The following is a 26,082-nucleotide window of genomic DNA, read 5'->3' on the forward strand; positions in this document are numbered from 1 at the left end:
TTGCCACCTGGATGACGGCAACCCAACACAACATTTGATCGTATCTGTGACGTCATTTCCTGCGGTGACACAGCGCACGGCAGTGTTGCAAGGAACACACAAATTTTGTGAAAAATTACAAACTACCAACCACATTATTAGCTGTAAAACGAAGCGAGAAACGCGTCCAGTAGACCGAACATCATAGCCTACCAGCCAGAAGATCAGCAGTCATCTCAGTTGAAGGGATAAGTGAACCAACGATATGAGAAATGGTAATAAAAAAAAAAGTATTAAAAATGAAGTGTCAATATCGAATTGTGTCTCAGCCTACATGTCAAATATCAACAACAATAAATTTTATTGGACTTACAACTTACATGTGGCTGTTTACGCCCAGCTACATGTCAATTATATTTTGAAATCTCGTTGCAAGGTTCATATCTACAGGTTTGTGTCCAGATGCCTTGTGGTACTTTTGTGCTGATAACGGAAGTATCCGAGGTTCACGTTGTTACATTACGACTAAAACACGTACAGCCACAGTAACAATCTAATGATGAATCAGTACCGAATATACTGCCCTGTTCACAGATGCAAACTATTACATGTGTATCCGGTGCATAGATAAACACATAGTCGTCTTAGAGCGTGTATTACTACTACTTATATCCCTGTATTTTCATTCATTAATGCCACTTGGTTCATAATGCCCTGAATATACATTATATTAGCTATGTGTTGCTCACCTTTGGAATCTTGAGTTCTTTCATATCTATTTTGTCATCTGTTCAGTTTGTCACAGACAATTAGTATCAGAAGGACGAAGAATTGTAGATACCAACTTGGTAACTAGATTTGCAAATATTTGACATGTAAGCTAAGACAAAATTCGATATAACCACTTCCACCTGAATTCTATTTTCTTTCTACCATTTTTCGTGTTGTTTGTTTACTTCCTCTTAGATTACAGAACGTGTTTTCTCGTTTTGTTTTACGGTACATAATGTGGCTGATTGTAGCTATGTCATTTTTCACAGAACATGTGTGTTCCTGGCAACCTTGGAACGCATCGTTTCACAACGGGATATAACGTCACAAATGCAATCAAATGTGTGTGGTTGCCAGCATTCAGGCGGCAAAACGGTCTTTTTTGAACGACTGTAGCGCCAAAACGACGCACCAACGAGAAAAATGTTACTGAGAAAAGTTGTTTGTTTTGATGTCCTCTATACGGTTTCGTGATCCGTGGGCGCCATTAAAATGACACCCTGTAAATCACTGTGCGTTAGTAAGATAAACGAAACTTTGTCTTAGCATTGATGCCTACGTTCACTTAAGTTTCAATTCCACTCCGTCTTTCACTTCATTATCCATATTTGAGGACACACTAGCAAACACAAATTACGGTTACACGTGTACAGTATTGCTCAGCAAATTGTCCATAACTATTTTCGTTGGTTTTTATCTTCATCCTACGTATTGTTAAGGACTGTACGTTGACGTATTCTGGTTCAGAGGTTGTGAGCAGATTGATTGGTGTTTTGTGTCAGTTCTTGAAGCTCTCATTGCATGAAACAAAGGGAGTAAACGACAAACGTGGTGATGGACAATTTGCTTGGTAATACTCATATTCCCACTATACTATTGGGCTTCGAGCGTATATCGCTCATTTTGTCTGTTCGAGCGTTATTCCCTGGAGCGAAGAAGCTCATAATTGCAAACTATTTGGCGCTCGAGCGAAATCGTCTCCCTGGAGCACTCTGTTATCAATATTCATTGAAAAACTATATTATTTTGAAAATTCCAGCAGCCTGCTTTCTTGATGAGTACTGAATACAAGCGAGATGTATACAGGGTGACTGGTAATTAGATGTATTCCCTGAAAGGGGTTAAAGTAGAGAGAATTTGCAATAAATTTGACCATATGATACCCCGTTCGAAAATTAGTAGTTTTCGAGATAATCGAGTTTCAATTGTTTTTTTTAAAAAAATGACAATTTTCCACATAAAAAGATGAATTGAGAAAAAACTGCTCATTGTACGGAACTTATTTCAGCGTTTTCTGATAGCTAACAAATAAGTGGTTCGTTGAAAAAAAGGTTTTTCCCAAATAACAATCACATGTAAGTAACGGGTGGGTCTAAACTTACAAGTGATGATAAAAAAATGCACTCTTAGTTTACTTGGCAACGTATTAATAACAAAAATGGTATGACACGAAACGTACAAATTACGTAAAGTACTTCCTTGTGTCATCAGCTATCCAACAAGGTACAAATGTTGCTAACATTCACATTTGTGTACAAGAAATAATACTTCATTCATCTTCATGTGAATGGAATCAATGAACAATACAATTAAAGAACATTACTTGTCTTGCTCAAAGTGGGCACCTCCGTTACGAATGCAAGCACGCAGGTTTTTACGGACATTTGTTCTCTTAACTCGTGATGTGATGGTGTCCTTGATGTGTTGACCAGCTGTTAAGATCCTACCCCTGAGGTCTTCTTGCGAGTTTACCGGTGTCTTGCCATGTGGCTCCAAATGTAAAAGTCGCAAGGCGTCAAATCGGGGGATTGAGCCGGCCAGGGAATCGGACCGCCTCGGCCAATCCATTTCTTTGGGTAATTTTCATCCAGCCACTGTCGCACGCCCAGGCAGAAGTATGGATGGGCGTAATCAACAATCATTTTATCGAGCCATTTTTCCTGCCCAAAATCTTAAATGGCATCACTTATGAACATTTTGTGAGGAACGGGATGGCAATGTTGTTGGAGGATGTGCCTCTAGCTACAAGACATGACATGATTTATCAGCATGATGACTGCCCAGCTCGATCCCCCTATCGATTTGACGCCTTGCGACTTTTACATTTGGAGCCACATGACAAGACACCGGTATAGTCGCAAGAAGAGCTCAGGGAGAGGATCTTAACAGCTGGTCAACACATCAAGGACACCATCACATCACGAGTTAGGAGACCAAATGTTCGTAAAAACCTGCGTGCCTGCATTCGTAACGGAGGTGCCCACTTTGAGCAAGACAAGTAATGTTCTTTAATTGTATTGTTCATTGACTCCATTCACATGAAGATGAATGAAGTATTATTTCTTGTACACAAATGTGAATGTTAGAAACAATTGTACCTTGTTGGATAGCTGATGACACAAGGAAGTAATTTACGTAATTTGTACGCTTCGTGTCATACCATTTTTGTTATTAATACGTTGCCAAGTAAACTAAGAGTGCATTTTTTTTATCATCACTTGTAAGTTTAGACCCACCCGTTACTTACATGTGATTGTTATTTGGGAAAAACTTTTTTTTTCAACGAACCACTTATTTGTTAGCTATCAGAAAACGCTGAAATAAGTTCCGTACAATGAGCAGTTTTTTCTCAATTCATTTTTTTATGTGGAAAATTGTCATTTTTTAAAAAAAACAATTGAAACTCGATTATCTCGAAAACTACTAATTTTCGAACGGGGTATCATATGGTCAAATTTATTGCAAATTGTCTCTACTTTAACCCCTTTCAGGGAATACATCTAATTACCAGTCACCCTGTATATAGAAGCATTTGGGAGGGGCGCAAATTGGCACAAAAACTTTATATATTGGCAAATGTCCCTGCCTCAACGGCCAAGCACAGGAGCGTATCCAGTTTTTTTCCGAAGGGTTTTATCTTTGATAAAAAAACAACTTGGAAACTTAAGTCGTATGTCTTATACTGAAATAACAAACTTGCGATATGCAGTAATTACCACTTTGTATGCAATTCTGAGTAGTGTATTCATTTATGCCAGAAAGTTATTGATTGATTGGTTTAAAAGTTTTGGGTGCGCCGGCAAGTATGGCCATTTTGCGCCCTTCAACGTTGAAATGGTCGGGTTGACCATTATTGGTTATGTGTTATTGTATTAATTAATTGCTGGCCAGCTACAAGGTGTAGGGTTAATTAATATGGTTTCCATGTGCGTGCTTTTATGTTATTATTGCACGTAAGTGTATGTGCTTAATGGATTGTGATTTTTACTGCATCTTAGTTTCCCTTGTCTTTTTAGCTTTCCAGTTGGGGAAGCTGTCTTTCGAAAGACCGTTACTGTGGGAAATTCCAGTGCTACGCGGTCCACGTTCACGGACGTCAACCCCGACTACAAAAAAGGCCAGTTGGGCTTTAGGAAAACAGTTATTTCCCATCTTTTCGACGGCGAGGAACGTCTCCTCGAGTTTATTCCACGTTTGGTGGCTACACTGATATAAGAATGTAGCATTTGGTGTAAGCCAACCCCTGTTGCTGTCCCAAAGTCCCCTTTAGAAAAGCTTTGAATATTTGGATATTTCTGTATCGAAAATTGATGCCCAAAAGAAAAGAGCAAAGGCGTAAGGAAACGCATTGTAATGAACGGAATATCGTTTAAGCTGAGGGTAGGCCCACAGAGATAGTTATGCTGACTTTGCGGTAAAGGAAGTGCCAATGGTGTAAGCCATAGGTGCGCAATTTTGTTGATTAAGAGTTTTGTTGATTTGGTCAATGCACACATCCAAACGCTCTGTAAATATGTATAAAACAACGTATAATAAACCCATGTAATCAATCCTCCAAGATAATGTTATGATTTGTTGAATTGAACTCCCTGAGCAATAGTACTGCTTTTTACCAGTTGTTTATTCACTTTCTGTACTTGTTAACGAACCAAGGGACTAAAAATATAAATGTTATGCGCAACCCCTCCCCCTTTTTTTGTAATTCCGGCGTTATTATAATCTGCTCGCGAGGCAGCCAGGGTGAGGTGTGGAAGGAGAGATTGAAAGGGTTAAAGAAGGGAAGAGGGCCGGATAGAAATCAGGGATAGGGGGCCGCTTTACGCAACATATACGGGGGGAAATCCCTTCTAAAACCCTTTTCTTAAAAGGGTGTAAAGAGCCCTTTGAGAAAGGCTGTAAAGGGACTTGCATAGGACAAAGCACAACGCATTAAAAAAGGTAGGAATAGTCAAAAAACTGCCTCAGAAACAGTGTAAAAGGCCCGCTCCTCTCAAGAAGACTAAAACGTTTGTTACTCACATAGCAGAAAACTTACGATATTTATGTGTTCTTCGCAGAATACCTGCCAAATGTGTTGAAATTTGCGCGAAACACTAATACATCATGTAAATTACTACGCTTATTTTATTTCGTGACTACTATGCATTAAAAATATATATAGCATGTCATTTTAGCCACGTATGAGCAATTTCTGGAAATGCCCAACGTGTTTTTTAGATGATGATGCGATTGTACAAAATAAGGTGCTGACATATTAGGTACACGATATATTTGAGTGTGGTTTCAGTTGCATTAATTCCAAGAATAACATGAAAACGTGAGCTAACAAGTTAATAGTTAAATATCGTTTTAGAATTCAGCACCCAAATCTATATATAAAAAAACGGCTACTTTGGTTCTCGTAAAAGTTTTATTGTAGGAAGCGTAATTTTGCAAATTTTCGGGAGGAGCCAGGGACCCGCAAGCCCATGCCTGGCTACGCCAATGATCGAGCGCGTTGAATGGTCCACCACGCATTTGCACCAAAGTATCCACGTTCTAAAAGTTCGAGTCGAGAGACATCTGTCGCACAAACGCAAAACCACAGCAAGAAATTGGGTTAATCACTTCCGACTAAAAATTCTCGACAAAGACTGTTTTTTTGCGCCATTCAAGCTTCGATACCTAGTGATCTACACGCCCTTCCGAAACACAATTGTTAGGGCAATTTACGATTTCTCTCCCGTTAAAGTTGATTTTGTTTTCCATTCCATCATTCCCTCACAAGAAAGAGAAGCCTATCTGATAAAGGGGCAGATTACCAGGATGTGTAACACGGAAGAGATAAGACTTTCATTTTTCTTCGTCCTTTTCCACCGACAAGTGAAATAACATTCTTCCTCCAGTGAAAGTCGTTGGCTTCATAATTTTACACGGACAATGAGAAGATGGTGGGCAGGCCTCTCGGCGAGCGTTCCATCTTGATTTTTTTTGTGGCACGGGGAGAAAATGCAACTGTTGTCTTTTGTGTAACACCTTCTTTGTTCGTGTACCCAGAAAACGAAGACAGCCCAGTTTCTTGCTCGAATTAAATGCAAGCTCCTGTCTTTGATGTTTGTTAAGCCACGCTTGACGGGGCAAAAACTATGTATTAGCGATCGCACACAACTTTCTGCAACTTGAAAGTATTGTATTGTAGAAGGTACAAGGGCATTTGTGAATTGTAGAAGCCTGTGTGCAAGGGCAACTAACACTAAACTAATTGCAGGAAAGCAACCAGTGGCTATGATACTTAATAAGGATCAATAAGTATATTAGTGAACAACGTGAGATTTAACCCTTTGGGGGAGATGTGTACATATTATCATCGTTATTATTAGCAATAACTAAGTATAAAAAAACATTAAAAACACACAATATCTTTCCCGATAGTTAATTGTTTCACAATTGATCTGGACTATAAGAGGTACTACGCGTATACTCTCTAGTTACAAAGGAAACTTGGACTTGTTTGGAACCAACATGGAGTGTATATGTATGAACGTAACACAAGGTTGATAAATTTGTAGAATCATCAGAGTTATGTTATTCAGTGGCGACTCGTGGCTTTTTTTGGGGTGTAGGAAGAAGTTATGGTAAACCCAGGAAGGTTTGAAAAATGCGTTCAATTAATCTCACACGTATCTCTTGTACACTCGCCTCAATTAGTACTCCGGCAGTTTGTTTCTTTATACAACAGATTTGCAGAAGATACAATTCAAAATACAAGTGTATCAATATACGCTGTATAAAACATAACTTATTACTAACATTGTTGACCCTGTACTATCCATTGCATTTAGAATGTTAGCTGCAGACCCATGCACAAGGTAGGACAAGAGGTCCTTGCCCCTCTTGAACTATGAAATATTTTAATGTGAACCTATGAAAACCTACGAAAATAGCATTGACGATATTTTATATTTTGCAAGAATTTCGATTTTGTCCCTCCCCCTGTCGTGTGAATTGAGGATAATAAAAATGCTCCTTGAACTTTGAAATTGTGCTATAAATGCTTCTAAATTGTGCTACGTTTTATTATTAATTACTCTTTCGGATAACTGTAGTTTTAAGTTCAATTATGTGCTACTTATTATTCACTACAGTTATGTAATATTGTTAATTTTCCCACAAAATTGTGTACAATGGCTCAACAAATGAAATGGGTTCAGCCTAGAACTTGAAACGGTTTGAGAAATTGTTTGTTTTCCCCCCAACATTCTACCAATTTCATGCCATACATTTTCCTTACGAACAAAATCGGGCAGGGTAAAGAAAAGATAGAGGATGGATCGTCACAGGGTTGTAAAAAGCTTGTCGCTGTGTAGGCACACTCTCCTTTATTTGAAATATGTCCGCTGGTGAAGTAGAAATAAGATTTAGACATAATTTTATTTTTATTTCCTGATAACATATTCCTTTGAATTAGATTTCCCTCTCCCAGATACTCACTTTGCAGATTACGTATGCTAGATTTTATCATTATGCCAAAAGCAGGGTGCTAAGTGCCAACAAAGATCAAACTGGCTAGGTTTAGTACCATTTTGCTGGGGTTAGCATCACTGATTGAGGAAACTCTTGGTGCTTCCTCGCTGGGTCTTTAATAAAAAACGCAACCTCCCCCCCCTGCTCCTTCCACTCCTCACCTATCTGCTTGTAGTGCTCCCAGCAAGGTTCCTCAGGCGGGCATCCATCGTCTTTGGGCTGCGACTGGAGCGAGTCAACTCTTGACAGTAGCTAACCTAGTCATTTGTACGTATTGCGTTAATAATTTGATAACGCGCATTATTATGAAACTCCTAAAAAAGTAGAGAACTGGAAATAAGTATAAATGAACTGTAGGAAGTTCCTCACTTCCTACATGGAGGAATCGCCCCTGGTTATAGTGTTTGATATTATTCAATAAGCGTTTCATTCTAAGGAAGTGGGACCTTCATCCAAAGGTGAACGCTCCAAAAAGAAGAAAAAAAGAGGCCGTGTAAATGCGTAACCAAAACAATGACGTACGGATAACATGAATCTATACTGAGTTTTAAAAACTTTTTCAGCAATTGTTATTGTATTTTGGTGCACATGTACTAGCAATTTTATTTTTGACAAGAAATTTAATTTTTATGAAGAGATATTTAAATCAAATTAACATTTGTTGGATCTTTACATAAAAACTGAGAACATGTTTACAAATTCTGTCTTCCAGCACAAAGATTAGATGTTGAATGGCAGAATGGTGTAGATTTTCCATGTTTTGAACGTTTTTCCATCAAATTTATGAATGCTACATTACTCTTGTAGCCAACAAAAACATAAAATATTGATTGTTGAGATTTCTTGATATTGTGTAATTTAACAAGACTTAGATGTGATGTCAGCGATTGACACTGATGTATTTCAAAAGGTAGAAACAATACTCGCATTCCTAAAGTTTACCTTTGAATATATGCTTTTAAACATGTGTCACAAATGTCACTATTACTTATTGGGGGGAGGATACGTGGATCTACTTGGGGAGATTCCTAGCAGACATCCGTTAATTCGTGTCCTCGTAGTGAATAATGATTTATGATAATAAGGTTGATTGATTGTGTGTACAGATCACCATATTGGTATAAACAACAAATTTTGTGCGAAAAATGCAGGTTCGACCAGGACTCGAACCCGGGCCTCTGGCATACCGTGCCATTGCTCTAACCACTGAGCTACCGAGCCGGCCTGGCCTCGCCTGATTTTTCGCTATCGCTGTTTTACCTGCGTGGAATCGCCTCTGCCAGTACTGCCGCAACGGGATCTATTGCCTTTGAAGCACAGTAGACTTCGACGTTGTCTGGTTCCTCCCAGCGTAGAGATGTTAATAATTGAAGATTAGGCACACCTCCTGTGTGTGCCTAATCTTCAACAAATCTTGTGTTTCATATATGCATTAAGTTACATTCTATTATCTTTGGAAAGCCTTCATTGAAAAAAAAAACTCCAGGATAATGGTTTGGTGCAAACTTGTAAGAATTATCAATCTACGTCAAATGAAAATTCCAAAACTGAAAAGTGTTTGATGGGCGTACCTCTATGTATTCACCTTGTGCGTATTCAGAATGTGCAAATTTATTTCATGAAAGTTTGAAACTAACTTTACAAGAATAATAATTGATATCAATTTTAGATTTTGCATGATATTGATGTAGTTATGATGTATATGAAAACTGTATATATATTCAAAATTTGTAATTTGATGTAACAGTCATGTTTAGGACACTTGGTGTAGAGCTTGTATACGGCTAAAACCAATAAAGTATGAATGAATGAATGAATGAAAGAATAATAATAATAATAAAAAAACTCTCCTGTTGATAAGTATTCTCTTTGGTAAAACTTCTAGCACTTGAAACATAAGTAGTTTCACCAACGCGCCAAGATGAAAGCGAAAAGTTCCCTTCCTCTGAGTTATCATATGATTTCGAGGCCCTTCAGATGAAAGACAATGACTCCTAGAAACTCATTCTCTCGCCATTGTACATTTTGCTGAGTCAGCCATTACATTTCCTACAGATGCAGTTGGATAAATTCTGATGCCAATCTACTTCCATTATTTAGAAAGGCATGAAAATGTTCCTACGGACGATTGCCGTGTGAAGCTTGGTCCGTGAGAAAGGTTATACGTACGTTTGCACGACCATCGTTTCTTCTTTTTCGGAGTGTTAATTGTTTGGATGAAGGTCCCATTCAGAGAAGACAGAGCAAAACTTACCAGTTCTATCAACGACACGGTACTTCCTATTGTGCGTTTTCAAGGTTCAATTGTTTGTTCCATTTTTAATGTCTCACCTAGTATGTCAAAGATGGGAATGAATGTTGGTGAAACATTGCAACCTGTATCAGCGACTCACATGACATTGATACCAAAAACCACTGTTCGAATTCAGCTTTTTGCTTTGGGGAAGATGCCCAACCAGTGACGTATTAGTGATATCATTTCGGGAGGTCGTTTTTTTTTTTGGGGGGGGTATGCAAATTTGTATGTATATGTTACCAGTCAGTAAACTAAGCCTTGTGGTTCTAAGGATCTGAGAACATTGGTTCTAATGAAGGTCATTAAATCTTATGATAACATTTACACGTAATTTAGAAACATGAAATATATTTGCATTCTAAGTAAAACCCTAACTCATGCACAAAAAGAGCTATCGAACTAATAACACCAAAAACTTGACCAAATTTCTATTGTCAAGTTAAAACTTAATCTACAAGTTGTTTTTTTGTCAACACTTTAATACATGTAAAATGTCAACATTATGCCACAAAAACTTAAGCTGAAAACAGCCTGCTGTTGTCTCGGCTCGGTGAAGTTGGTCAGTTGCACAAGGCTGCATACTTTCGGCAGGGAAGTCTTTGGCGACTGAACCATTATACAAGAATGATTTTTCAATTGTGTTTGTACATAGTTAAGAAATGGTATACGATATGCTTTCAATTAGATTTTCTTTGAGGTGAGGGGATAAAGAACATCCCTGGCAGGAATTATTTTTTTAAAATATTTTGCCAAGGCATATTTTTTTGCGGGGGAGGGGAATCATCCCCCGATAATCCGCACACTGCCTAAAACTTTAGGTATAGTCTCAATTGGTCTCCGTGAACGTACAGTCATGGATACCACTTTGACAGCTTGCAATAAGCTACCGTTCTTGAAAGCTTTTAACTTGTCCGAATGTGTGCATGAGGTGGATTGAGTGACGAGAAACAACAGAGTAGGAAACATAACGAAAGAACAAAGAAAAAGAAAACGGTTGGAGGGGAGTAAGAGAGAAAGATAAAAGAGGAAACGGAGGAGGAAAACAGAGAAACACAAAGATAGAAAGAGCAAAGGAAGAAATAAATGAAAAGAAACGAGAGAGAGACAACATAGGAAAAATTTTAAAAGGGAAAGGGAAAGAGAAAATACACCGAGATAAAGAAGGAAAGAGTGAAATAAGAAAACGGAAAATGAGGAGAGAGAGAACAGAACGAATGATGAATACGAAGAGAGAAGAGAGAGAAAGTTAGAGTGAAATATTGACTGGCTCGTTTTATTTATTTTACTTAACCTTTCTGACACTCTTGGCTAATCGCGAAGATGAGGATGAAAGGTAATAAGATAAAATTGATGAAAGGACAGTAACAAAGATGAATGGACAGGATTATACTAGTGTAAAACGTGGAAGAGATGTTGACATTTAAGTGTCTTCACAAAGGGCTACCTCTTACACCCCGAAAGAATGAAAGAAAAACGGAACACCCTTTTTAAAGACACCAGGTAGTACACCCTAGACTGCATTTTGAAGACTAACGAGGCTCTGGTGTATGGACTCGCAACCAGTATAATCCTCCGAGGAGATGGGTGTTTCACTCGCTTTTGATTCCTGATGTTCCCTCATAACTTAACTAACGAACGTAATGCAGCGAAATTTGATATGGACATGCCTTGCTGTACGAGAAGCATGATGACCTCGCAGCGAGTGTTGAAGGTGGTTGCCGTCAGCATTGAGGCATGCCTGGACATGCTTCTTCATGTTAAGTAAGGTATTCGTAATCGGCCTTCAATTCGCCCAGGCGCAGGCGTCACACTTGTATCCTTCCGTATAGTTGAAGTCCTGATTCGAAGAAAGAACTTTCAAAGAAAGTTCCGAAAGATCAGTTTCCCTCTGACCCCTCAGGTGGTCCGGACCCTCCCGAAAGATCTATCAAGTACTAAAATTAAATAATGAAAAATGTATTCGTTTAGCAGTTGTTATATAATTTCCTCTAAACTTATTGGAAGACAAGGATTACTGGGATCATACGGCTTTGAAGTACAGGAAGGACGTACTTAGGGGGGGTCCAGGGGTCCGGACTCCACGAAAGACTTACGAAGTACTAAAATTAAGTAATGAAAATATTATCATTTGTTGCATAATCGATGGTTATTAATTTCCTCTGAACTTTTTAGAAGGCAAGGATTTATATTGGGATCATACGGTTTTGAATGGCATTACAAAGAAGATTTATATACACTACTACTCAAAATAATATGCATAATATTTTAATCAGAAACTTACTTTTCTCCAACTACATGTAACCATTTTCGTTATTCGATAAATCTTCAATTATTGATCTATTTGACATTAATTTCATTGCCAGGGCACTTGTTCTTTATGTAAGTTATTCCGATCTTAACCACAGGTAAGCTGCATAGTGAATATGCGCTGTTATATCTCTATTCTTATACGAGGGTCACTATTTATATTTTGAGCCTAACAATGAAAAAACAGGAATTTGGCATTGAAAACTGATTTATTGTTTTCCGAAGTATTCTCCTTTATGGTCAATACACTTTTGCATTCGTTCGAACCATTTGTCAAAGCAGTTTTTCCAATCTTCTTGAGACACCTCCATAATATGGTTTTTGAACGCATCAACGGCGTCTTCCGCCGACGAAAATCGTTGTCCACGCAATTTATTCTTGACATTCGGGAACAAGAAGAAGTCATTGGGTGCCAAATCAGGATTGTACGGCGGATGACCCATCAATTCGATTTTTTGACTGTTCATAAAGTCGGTTGTTAGACGAGATGTGTGACAGCTGGCATTGTCTTGATGAAGAATGATCCGACTGCGTTTGTTTGTTTTCCGTATTTGACCGAAGACCTCTGGCAAACAAATTGTTGTGTACCATTCAGAGTTGACCGTTCTACGTTCCTCTAAAGGCACAGTTGCCACATGACCAGTTTTCCCGAAAAAACAGGCGACCATTTGTGTCGATGTGCTTCGAGCGCGAACAACTTTTGTTGGATTGGGTTCATCTTGAAACACCCATACAGTCGACTGCTGTTTACGTTCCGGCTCATATGCATATATCCATGATTCGTCACCTGTTACAATCTTATATACGTCTTTTGAAGCACCACGATTGTATTTATTGAGCATTTGTTTGCACCAATTGACGCGAGCGTCTTTTTGAGTGTTTGTCAAATTGTGTGGGATCCAACGAGAACATACCTTTCTCACAGCTAAATGATCATGTAATATTTTATATATGCTGGTGGAACTAATGCCTATGGTTGCCTCAATCTCACAGTATGTCACATGACGATCTTGCAGTATTAGGTTTTGCACAGCATCAATGTTTTCTTGAACAACAACTGATTTTGGACGACCTTCGCGAATCTCATCGGTGAGCGAATGGCGGCCACGATTAAATTCGTTATACCAGCGTTTCACAGTGGCAAAGGATGGGGCTTCATCGCCAAATGTGGAAGTAAGTTGATCGATGCACTCTTGTCTTGATAATCCACGTCGAAAATCGTAAAAAATCATCGCACGAAAATGTTCACGAGTTAATTCCATTTTATTGTTGTCGCGCAATCTCCAAGGCAACATAAACAACACAAATCAAGCTTTTGACAAAACATTTGAAGTACGTTATGGTCAATAATGCCAGACGATTCCGTGCAAACGTCAAATCGCGCCTAACTTCAATCAGTGTTGCCAAGGCTCAAAATATAAATAGTGGCCCTCGTACAGTCTTTTTACCTATTCGTGTAATCATAATATAATATTAATTTATGTATTGTAATTAGTATTAATTTGATTTAATATAATTATTTTAATTTAAACATTATTATTATTACTATTATTATTATTCCTGAGACACTTGGTTCGGACCCCCCCCCCGAAACATATTTCTAGATACGTGCTCCCCTCAATCCTTTCCCACCAATAGCGTCCGTTTTAGGAACTGACAGTACTTGTCAAGTCCACGTGGAGTAAATGAGATGTTGCCAATTCAGTTTCTTTAGAGATTTCATAACGTGAGGTTGCGGTTTCGTGTTATATTGTGTTGTGCTATATTTTTTAAACAATGCGGAGACCTTGTGAGTGTATCGTAGTCGCAGTTCGTGTTGGATGTTTAAACATTGATGGTAAAAGTGACAACGTTTCTCAGAAAAACGGGTGCTGACTCGAAACAGATACGCGTTCAGTCGGCTTCCTCTCCAGCTATGTCAAAGATACCGAACTGGCGTTCGAATCAGGACTTCAACTATAACCGTGCTTCCCATATACCAATCTATATCAAATTTCACTGGATTGCATCGATTAGTTTGAAATGTATAAGGGAACATCAGGGACCGAGAGGAAGTGAAACACCATGCATCCCCCTCGTCGCGATTAGTCAAAAGTGGCAGAAAAGTTACGTAAAATAAACTAAATCAAATCAAGACACGGATAGGAAAAAAAAAAGGAAAAGAGTTAGAGATGCCTGTTTTTTGGGATTGTACTTACACGTCACAACTCTGATATCAAGCGTCACACCCCCAACATATCAGATCCTGTTGTTGTCGCCTTGGAGACAAATAAACAAGGAAGGAAAACAAGAAATCCGCATTCTGTAACAGATTGCCAGTGCGTAAAGAGAGAAGCGACCATCTGTCGCAACGCTGTCGCTTCCTTTCAAAAAATATCTCAAGACTTCTTAGCGGAAACGAATGAACCTCAAAGTCACGATTGTGGGATCACGTAGCAAGGATGGCATTCTCCTCATCAGATTCCGTCAACGAAGCAAAGCGTCTTGTGCCATTGTGTACGCACGCTTTCCCCCTCAGCAAAAGAATTTTCAGGAAGAAATGCCACAAAATTTACGCAATATTGAATCGAAACATCCTAGAAAGAAGTGTGAAGAAAAGTAGTACTTAAATGTTTGAAGAATCACAGCGAATAAAGTGTTATTATTCCAGTTCTTGTAACAGTAGTATTCTTCGCAGAGCGTTGCGCTTAGAATAAAATTAAAAAATCTAAGTTTTTCTTTCTTTTAAATTCATACAAGAACATCAGCGATTCATTTATCGTGGATTATTTATTAGTATATTTTTTTGTTGGGATAGCGACGAATTTACTCAGTATTCCATGTCCTGAAATGTAGCAAATATTTATTTAAATCTGCTCATCCAAGGTGTAATTACAACTAGTGGCTGCGATTAGGGGGACAAGGAGGGTAATTGCTCCCAACTTTTTGCCACTTTCGCCCCGGCACTATGACCTTTTAATGCTGTCAGTCTACCAAGTAAAAACGTTTTGGCACCCCATCGTCGCCACTGAATACAATAATGATTGATTGGATTAGGTTATTTTACGTCATTTTCTGCCAACAATGCAATAATGGTAACAATAATATTGAGCAGTGATGATGTGCTAATATTTTATTATGACATTAAAAAGTGTTGTACAATAAACAATATCAAATTTTAAAATTTTCTCTGTGTATAAGACTGGGCTTAAAACAAAACCCATACTAATTTTTAAATCGGTTTATTGAATAATTGACAATCTACTTTCCTCGGAACCTTCGCGACATGTAAAAAAAAAAAAAAAAAAAAGTTCATAACATTTCTTCAAGCTTTCGAAGACTCCCGCCCGACCCTGTGGCCGAGTGGTTAGCACATCGCGCTGTGACGCCAAGGGTCCCGGGTTCGAATCCCGGTCGGGCTTGGTTGTTTGTGAATGTCCATTCATCAATTTCATCATTTCATCACTCATCCCCATCTTCGCAAATTAGCCAAGAGGCACAAAACGCGAAGTAAAATAAACTAAATCAAATCAAATCAAATCAAACTTTCGAAGACTCCCTGTGGTTACGCGGACCATAGGTTAAGAAACGCTGCAATAGAGCATTAATAGTACAGGAAGTCCCTAAAGTCATATCAAACTCACCGTCACTACAACTGTTCACGAAAATAGTTTCGAAGCGAAAATAAAATAACGAAAGAATAATCAAGATAGGTCAAGTTGCCGCCCAAATTCGTGCACCATTTTGGGTCTACTGATCCCAGTCCATGGCAATCGTCTTAACCATCTTTGTCATATAGGATAGCATTATTCGATGATTAGTATATCGACGTTTTCGTTCAAGCCAGTTGCAGAAGCTTGGAGTGACCCGTCTGCAACTAGACGTCTGTGGCGCTCTCCCATACAATAAATGGACATGCAACTTCCACTTGAAAGTACATATCCCCAGGCTGTGAAGATCAGGTTCAAAGCCTTCGCACGGAAAAAAATGATCGCTTGTCCTTCAGATAAAAGTGTTTCAGTGTGTATGTGTTACAGGAGAACGGTGATTGCTTCAAAGTTAAAGAAAGAAACACGTCTGAAGCAAAAAAAAAACAGACGGAAGCATTTCCTTCTTCCCACAGCGACAATTGCCAGGAATCGTGTTGAAGAGGCTTCGAGAAGAATTCCTCGCTTATCGGGAAGGAGAAAGGGGCAGTCAGCTGCCAGACCAGACAAAGAAAGGAAAAGCTTCCCAAGTTGATGTTTGTTCAACACCACGACGGGAGAAGGGTGAAAATTCATGAAGCAAGGATTGTGTGCTGTTTTCTCTTGCTAATTTTACCGACTCAATTTTGCATTTGCGTTTTCACGACCGGCGTATCGATCAATGCAATGATCCTCGTCCACAATGTTGTACACAGTCTCAGAACTAGAGAAATTGTGTATTTATTACTGTTCAAAAAGCTTAAGGCCGTCTTATGGCCTGTCAAGCTATCAGCGAGTTTTTGCTCAAACCTGTGTAACGTTTACGAAGCATTATTTGTTCATGATTAACTTGAGAATCTGTAGACAGAAAATCTTCTAATTTTACCTTAGTAGTGAGAATGAATTCTACCAAGAATCCACGGTTTCAAATTTTCAATTACCGTATTACTTTTCTGGAAACTAACCTTATTTCAAGGACTAAAAAGTAAGTCTTTTGCTCAACATAGTAGAACATCTACAGCATATGTAAGATTATTTTTCCCAACCCCCAGCTGTGGTTGCCCGGGTTCGATACTCGGTGGAGGTACATTGCACTGTGGTTCGGGTCTAACTTTACACAATTTATGTAATACCCTAATGCTTCAACAGTTACTGAAACTCCACCTGTGAAAATTTTTCAACTATCACACTGCATGATCGCATTTCGTGTAGCTCATGCGAACGAGGAAGTACTATGTGATGCGTTATCATGAGTTGAACGCATAAAATCTGAGTCTAAATAAGTACCATTATAAATCGTGGTCCATCCATCAACATATTAAATATAATTAATAAATCGCTTACAGCAAATACTCGTAAATACGTATATTAGAATTTACAATACCTTTTACACTTTCTAATAATGAATTAAAAATTGTACATGAAACGATATATTTCCCATAAAATCAAATATATCTGCCATTTTGGAATGCATATGTTGGCATTTATCGATATCTAAATAATATTTTCGATTCAATAACGTGTTTTTAAGGTTAAATTTTCCTTTAATTTCGTGATTTCTCATCTTTACATAGGTCTTTCTATATGTTCACTTGTAGTATTATTTTTTAAAAATAAGGTTACAAGTTGTAAAGTGGGATGCACAAGTATTGCTCGGCAAACTGTACATGACTATTTCAATTTATTATTACCTTGTAATATACGCGTATTTGAGGCATAGGTTTTTATCTAGGATAGTGCAAAAGTTGTCAGCACAAGTATATTCGTCTTATTTCACTTCCTGAAGCTCTATTCGTGTTGTTTTTTTTAAACGAATATACATGGTGATGTACAATTTGCTTGGTACTCTACCGGTACATAAAAGAAATGTCAACTAACATTCGGAACACACCACTGGCGTAAAGATGGCAACAAATATCAAGAAACCAAACTGATAAGTTTGTTACCATGCTTGAAGTCAAACATTTGCTTAAGCATTTCATAAATACTGACAATAAAAAAGCACATTCGTGTTTGTTTGCTATCCATGCATATTGCCTTCTAGGTAATGAGGAAATAAATCTTGCAGCTAAATGGTTATTGTTCACGGAAATTTGTAAATTCGCCAACGACATCAAACAGCAAGACTACACTTGGTTAGATGAAAAGTGATTACAGATTAGAGGGATTTTTTTTTTTCAATGTTGACATTGTCCTTGAGTTGCCTTCAAAGTTAACATGAGCCATTGTACTGTACACGAAAGACAGAGAGTAAAGACTGAGCAATCGTTTATATTCTGTGTTCAACTCTTCAAGATAAATTTTTCATTTCTGACGTAGAAATTATTGTGGGAGTCCAACATGTATGAGATCGAAAATCTTATTTTATAGAAGGTGCGTATGAACTAGTGTAATGAAAATTTCAACAAATTGCTCCAACTAGATACATAGATCAGGAAGTTTCTGTGTTTATCGTCTGTAACAATCTGTAGGCAGGTCGATAGGAGAGCACCAAGAACAGGCAAGAAAAACTTCTTAAATAATACGCGTACAAGTTTGATGGACTGCTTCTAAAACAGCCTTGTAATATTTGTTGATTTTACGTACAGGATGAACAAGAAATCGATATTAACCAGTTGCAGTAATACAGTATCGCATTAGATCCTAGCACATTGATTTGTGACGCTTTGCTTCAGATGATTGATATTATTGATTTTTACTGGGATTAAGATCTGGAGACTAAGGGGTCCAATTCACACGGCCCAACGTCTCCCAGCGAAACTGTCATGTTCAGAATGTTACACTAGTACAGGAATAGGATTCTATGTCTAGGAGTCGCAAATTAATACCTTAGGACGAACGAATTGAGAAATACTAAGCAAAGTGTGCTAATATCTTGAGTAAAGTTTTAAATTACTCTTACGCTCGCTCTTTTCCTCTGTATTTTCCACTAGCCATTCTCTCTTTTCCTTTCACTGTCATTCTCTACTTTTCTCTCTCTCTCCCTCTTAGCGCTACTGTTTCCTTATTTCTCTCTGCGTGTGTTTCTGTATATCTGTCCCTCTCTGTATCTCTCACTCTCTCCATATGTATGTATGTATGTGTGTGTGTGTATGTATATATATATATATATATATATATATATATATATAGTAAAACATCATTAATCCGGAACCCGATAAGCCGGACTTCGCTTAATCCGGACAGGCAAAAGGCCCCCCCCAAAAAAAATGCAGAATGCAAGGTAGAAGTCAACAAGAGAACTTCCCAAAGAAAAGGCAGCCAAACACTGATGAAATTCTGTTTCCCGCAGACTTTGTACTGTACTGTATAGTGTATTTACGCCTATGCCCTTCAAATGCACCATAATAAACGTGTGTTGTTGCTATAAACAAAGTTTTATTGCACTTTATACTGTTCTTTTAGGTTATTTCACTTAATTCCGTCTTTCGTTAAACCGATCAACTTATACCCCCCATTAGTTCGGATTAATGAGGTTTTACTGTATATATATACACACACCAATTGAGCTATGTAATCAAGGGGTTCGGGTTCGATATCCGGTGGACGCACATAGTGGTTCAGATCGCACTTTAAACTGTAGGTCAAATCCTGATTAGCCTTACTGTGCACAACGTGGACATAAAACACCAACTCAATCAATCAATCAAACCGATTGAGCTACGTACGTATTTTCACTTACATTGTCAAGGAAAGAAGCGAATAGTCTGGACAAGAACAACAATAAGTAGCACAAAACAATCACAGTTCTAGAAAACCGGGCCTTCCCGATTGGCGAATCCGCAGTGCGATCCCGCGAATCAGATTGTACTTTACGCTATAGATGCCGTCTCGATTAGCACAAAGTGGACAAAGTAAGACAAGTTCAAGAAAACGAAATTTACACAGAAATCATGACAAACTACTTGACACATCTGGACACCAATGATAGAAATATCTTGTGCCACGCCTTGTTAACGAAAGTGCGAAACAAGATGCAGAAAAAAAAATTAAAATAGTAAAAATAACAGCTTTAAAATAAGAGAACGTGTTTTTAGTTGGCTTTCTAATTAATGCTACTTAAAACTCCGAAAAGGGAAAGTGCATTCTTGCACTCTTGGGCAAGGAAAATTATACTGCTAAGCAACGAAAGTGCATTAACTAAAAACATGAACGATGACTTGAAATTCAACAGTGCATGCGAAAGTAACGTGGAAATTTATTAATATGTTATTCTATGTCAGAACATGGTGGATTAAAGGAGGGGAAGGGTCAACTGATTATTCATTCGGCGTAATGTGAGATAAAAATGGGATGTAAGATAAATAATCTAATTTTTGGAATTTTGGAAACAGCGGAATGATTTATTATTTGGATTAAATGGTAGGATATGAAAATACAGTATGCGCCAAAATATACAGTACTGAAATTAAAAGACGAACATTACATTGTTGTCATCTGTCAGTTTATTTATCCTGAAAGAAACACTAACATACACACTATTAGCGAGTTATAACTTCCTGTTTACTAATGAGAACACAAGCGGCTGGAGCTATGCCCCATCAACAAACGCACATGCGAGTTCGAGGTGCGTGAGTTTCAGTACTGTATATTTTGGCACATACCGTATAATCTGGGTCCTGTAATTTTTTATACACTATATTTTTACGATCTAATGTATTTTTTTTACTTTGGTAATTCTATTCGAATACTAACTAAATGTATTTCTGTTATTAACAATAAAAATATAAAAATAACAAGCTTTATTTTTTGTACCTTTAAATGATTCATTCATTTAGTTTGTTTTGCTTAGTTTTACCGCCACTTCTGGTAACTTGAAATATGCCAATTTCCAGGGGAGGGGGGGGGGTCGATGAACTCGTTCGACTCCCCCCTCCCGACGCCCATGGAGGGTATCAACTCAACTTGTGCCACCCACGCATTACATTATCTACAGACGTTAGCCCACCATTGCACCATTCTACCTCACTTTGAAAGAACATGGATTTTCCGCAACAAATCACAGTCCTCACAGAGTAATTAGTCGACCTTGATAACGGCAGAAGCACGATATTTCTTTAAAACCTGAGCATTAACCTAATTTTAAAATCGTGATGAATTTCGGAAGGATTGCTGCTTTTTCGTAAAGCATTTTTCGTGTCTTGGCATTTCTGCATGTCTCTAGTGGATGTAATGTAGTTTAGCTTTCCTGCCATGTCGACTGTCTTGTCACAGCCCGTGGGTCTATCTGCATGAATTGAAGGGAAAAATGTACGCTTGGATGGCAAATTCTTCCCATAATTATTTAAAGCAGGCGACCAACATAACGAAGGAAAAAAGTTCGTAAGTTTAGTTGTTACGTTCTTTTCTTCACCATTACTTTACACCAGACAGGCACGTAGCCAGGGGGAGGGCTAAGGGGACTGAAGCCCCTCCTGAAATCCTACAAATATCTAATTTAAATAATGTGTAGTGGTAATTAATTTCACTTCGTTAGCAGGATTAAACATTATATTGAAAATAAAAGTTTAGTGTATAATAGAGGATTCAGGTTATATTTTTATATTCTACCATTTAATCCAAGAATAAATGCATCCACAGCTCTCAAAATTTATAGTTTTCTTTGTGAGAGGTCATAGAATATAAACTTTATAAATAAAATTTGACCCTAACTTTTAAAGCCTTTTTTAACGGAATGTGTAAAAGTAAATGACAAAATCCAATAACTATGAATCTTTCAGTCTCAGTACACTAACTGTACAAAATGTAAGAAAAATAATAGCTAACACTTGTGTTAGATATTCACTCATACGGTGGGTCGAGTAGCAAAGTCTCTCCACTTATATAATAATAATAATAATAATAATAATAATAATAATAATAATAATAATAATAATAATAATAATGGATTAAAATTGCTTTATTTTTAATAACTTATAATAGTTTTATTGTAAAATGACAATTATAACCTTGGTAATAATAATTATTGTCATTATTATTTCTACTAATCAAGTCTAATTAGTGGCCTGCCCCTTTCTACAAATATTTCTGGAGACACATGAGCTGATTAGGGTTAAGCTCCGGCCCAAATAAAATCCTGGCTACGGGCCTGGCATCAGATGATGCTCAACTGTCAAACTACTTCACTGATATTTGGACATAGATACAGAGTTGGTGAATAAATTCTCTCGGGATACAGAATAGGTCCATTCTGGGAGAGTTTCCAACGTTTCGAGAGATAACGTCACTCTCATCTTCAGGGTAGAGAAATAAAGATTAAGTGATGGAAAATGGACACAGAAACTAGAAGAAAGGAAGATAAATATAGAAGAAAGAGGCAGTAGGAAAGAGATCGAATGAAGAGAAAGAAAGAGATAGAAATAATGAAGATATAGAAATAAGGAGAAAGCCGTGGAAAAGAGAGAAACAACGGAAGTAAGATCAAAATAAGAAGAAAGAGACAAAAGGAAAGAGAACGAACTAAGTGAAGGAAAGAGAAAAAGTAAAGTGCTCCCCTGTGCTTTTGCCCCACGCCATGAAGGCGTATAGCCGGTGTGGAGTTAGGGCCCCACACTTTCTTAATCACGGTCGAAGTTGGTGGTGATGCAGGCACGTCGGAACTTATTTTGGAGTTGGAGTTAAGGATTATTTTATTACTTATAATTCCATTAAACGGTGCTTAATGCAAGAAAACTTATATATATTATGTCTTACGATAATTGCCACAAATTTCCATTTCTGCCTGGTACTCGATCTTCGCATGTAGTTAGGCATGATGGTATTGATTGACTTATTGATCTGAATTGTTGTTTTAAGTCCACTTTAATCACAGGGACACTAATCGGGACTGGACCTACAATTTGAAGTGGGATCCGAACCACTGTGCCCGGGTATCGAACCTGGGACCCCTTGATTACAATGCGACAACGTTACCACTACGCCATCGGGGAGGCTCTTACGTGAAGGTATTGAGGCATTCCTTTAATGATTACTAACATAACTGAAATCGCGCTACTTTTAAAAGTGGATGAAGTACACGCGCAAATGTATTGAGAAAATCCATGTTTCTGCAACTTTCTGATCGATGTGCTGCAAAGAAAGTTGCCCGTGTTCTCATTTATCATTTCATCATTTTAAAAATCGTAGAATAATTTTAACAAAAACGTCGCATACTAAGGAAGAATTACATGAATGAAAGAGTTAGAAAGAAATAATAGATTTAGTTTATTTTATTCAACATTTCTGACAATTTTGGCTAATCGCGAAGGAAGTCGATGAGATTCAGGCAATATGGTATATTTTATTTTGTAGGCGCTATACTTCTAAAATTTTAAAACATAAAATATTTCTGCTTCTAAAAAGGCGTAAAAAATTTCACAAGATGGCGGAAGAAACGATTCTTTCACCTTTTAGTGATATTAGCAAATCTCAGACTGCTATTCAGAGATTGAGATTAAAAAATGAAACTCTCGGTAATTTTAGAGCATTTGCTAGGCTTAAGTGTTCCACCGAGGACTTTCAAATGTAGCGCATTGTTGGAAGGGGTCGAGGTATCAAATATGGGTCTACAATATCGATCATGCCACCTAAAACTAAAGAATTACTACTCCGAACGTAAAAATAAATCACCTGCTAACATAAGAATAAATGGTGTTACCTCTCTCTGAGGTCTAAAACTAAGTCATCAGTCCTGAACATGACGTTTAAAACAAACAGTAATATTTTAATAAAAATGTCCAAGCAATAGAAGATCCTCCCTTCTCACGAGAGGAGGTGGTGCAAACTCCAAAGTTTGCAGCGTTAAAACCCGAAAGGGCAGATGGTATGTCGAAACGATAGTTGTCTGTCTCTAGTCTTGTCTTTTTCTGTCCTTTCACACAGAAAATATAAATTAGTGAAAAAACGTAAGGAGAGAAGTAAAACTTACAGGTGACTAAGTCCAGTGCAGTGATCTTCCGACGCGACTTTGCAGTCGGTGTACTATCTGCAAATAATTTACACGTACAATGGGATCCATGAGTATTACCATGAAAATTGTCCATCACCATGTTCATGCACTTTATTTGACCCAATAAGAGCTTAAATAATTAAAATAAAACTCAAGACAAGCTGTTGACAACTTCTGCAGCAGCATACATAAAAATCCATCGCTTAAAAACACACAGGATGTAAGAGAAAAATTAATAAAAATAGCCATGGACAATTTGCACGGTAATACTCATGGATCCCACTGTACATGTGCACAGTTATATCGCTTGGTGCAGAAAGAAATCCAAACTCGTCACTACAATTTCCAGAGTAAATGCTGAAACACGCCTTCTGCAATTGTTCTATTCTGAACAATAACTGTGTCGTCTGACCAAGCCTAAGTTTGAAGGGCCTCCCCGATGGCGCAGTGGTAGCGTCACCGCCTTGTAATCAAGGGGTCCCGGGTTCGATACTCGGTGGATTCACAAGCGGTTCGGATCCCACTTTAAACTGTAGGTCCAGTCTCGATTAGCCTTACTGTGCATAAAGTGGACTTAAAACACCAACACAACAACTAAATTTGGAAAGGGAAGCGGAGATTAGCGTAGACTTGAATTTCCAAGAACTTGCAAGGTGGACGTTTTCTATGGTCTATGGCCTTTTTGACAGCAAGCTCGTGTTCGGAAAGTGCACCGGAAGATTTAAAGTTAGGTGTCCTCTGTCCCTCTACTCCGATGATGCATTGTTATCTGAGAGTTTCAAAGCAAAACTGGAAACAGTGTTGCCACAATATGAGGACACAATTTCCCTCTCCAAGGGGCAAAATTTCCCTTTTTGGACCAATTTTTCCCTTCACCTAAGCAAATTATACAATAATAATAATAATTAGTAGTAGTAGTAGTAGCGGCATTATTGGTGGTGGTGGTGGAAGCAGTAGTAGTACGTAGTAAAGTATTTTGTTGAATTCGTTATCCTTTTGAATAAAAAATATTTTTAAAAAAATTCATATTTCAGTTTCATCACTTCTGACCAGATGTCCCAAGTTTGAATCCTGGTCAGGAATCCATTTAATCGTTAATCCTCATCGTTACTATTTATCCAAAGATGCATAAAAGCAACGTACAATAAACTTAAAGGAGCAGAAACAAGTGGGAATAGCAAAATAAATAAATAACATAAAAATGTGGATATGAAAATCGAAATTAACATAAATTGTAATAATGTAGTCAAATGACCTTAAAATTTCCCTGTAATTGTGGTATTTTTCATCGAAATTCCCTTTTACCTTTTGGCTGAAATTTCGGTCCGAATTACCCTGCAAAAGGGAAATCTCCCTTCATGTGGCAACACTGACTGGAAACAGAAGCAGCGAATTCCTACGGGGATACTTGATTTGCAGAGACCTGACTGCGATGTCACGTGCTTCTTGCTGTTAACGGAAACTTGAGCGCACGTTCAGAAATCTAGTGCAAAAATATTTTTCCAAATATTCTTCAAAACCAATGTAAGTTTAAATAGATGTAGTCACATTTTTAGGGAGTGACTGAGGTGTGGTGGGGGTGGGAAGGGGAGCAAAAATACAATCTTGCCCCTCCTCTGTGGTTTCTTCACATCAGGTAATAACGAAAGCATTTGTGGGTAGAGGCGGAACAACCAAGGAAGGAACGTTTGTTTCTTGGCCATTTAGATTTAATAAAAACCTTTCCACCCAAGGTTGCTCACAGGTACTCATTCGTTTGAGGCTGGGTGGGCCCCGGAGCCGCTTTATGCTGGAAAAAGGCCGAAAAAATTCCGACCTCCTTAGTACATCCACCCCAGGAATTGAACCCGGCTCTCCACGTAATAGTCAGACACCCAATCGACTAGACCTCCGCGTCCTCTCGCGTTCGTCTCGAATTTCTTTCCACCTTGAACTTTTAAGCTCGAAGGCTCAAGCTTCATCTGCTTCCCCCCAACCTGTTTGGAGTCCTTGCATCCATGCAATGTAGATGTAGATGGAAAAGAATAGATTTAAAATTAAGCTGTTCTCTGCCCTCCCATCTTCTCATAGGGGTACGCTTGGTTTATTGTTTCACACCGACCGCACCTGTACATACAAAACCTGGTAGATACCAAGGAAAACTGGAAACCGAAGCTGCAAATTCCAAGGGGGATAATTGATTTGCGGAGACGTGGCTGTGATTCTTATCTGCACGTAGATTTTTTTCTGTCACATACTTCTTGCTGGTAGCTAAAACTTGAGTCCGACGGTTCCGACGTCCCTGGGGTGATGTGATCAGCAGCACGCCTCTCACCGTCCTAGAATAAAGAGACAGAAGGAAATAGCATAAAAAG

General features: G+C 38.1%; 1 protein-coding gene and 1 non-coding gene across 4 annotated transcripts in view; one reads left to right on the plus strand and one right to left on the minus strand.

Annotated features, from left to right (window-relative positions):
- Positions 1 to 26,082, plus strand: part of LOC145997321 (proton channel OtopLc-like) — a 228,506-nt gene that overhangs the window by 94,718 nt on the left and 107,706 nt on the right. The window lies entirely within an intron of this gene.
- On the minus strand, positions 8,683 to 8,754 carry TRNAT-GGU (transfer RNA threonine (anticodon GGU)). Its single transcript has one exon. It is a non-coding gene; the product is annotated as a tRNA-Thr (tRNA).

This window comes from Lepisma saccharinum, chromosome 13 (assembly GCF_977018435.1).
Source record: "Lepisma saccharinum chromosome 13, izLepSacc3.1, whole genome shotgun sequence".
Lineage (NCBI taxonomy): Eukaryota > Metazoa > Arthropoda > Insecta > Zygentoma > Lepismatidae > Lepisma > Lepisma saccharinum.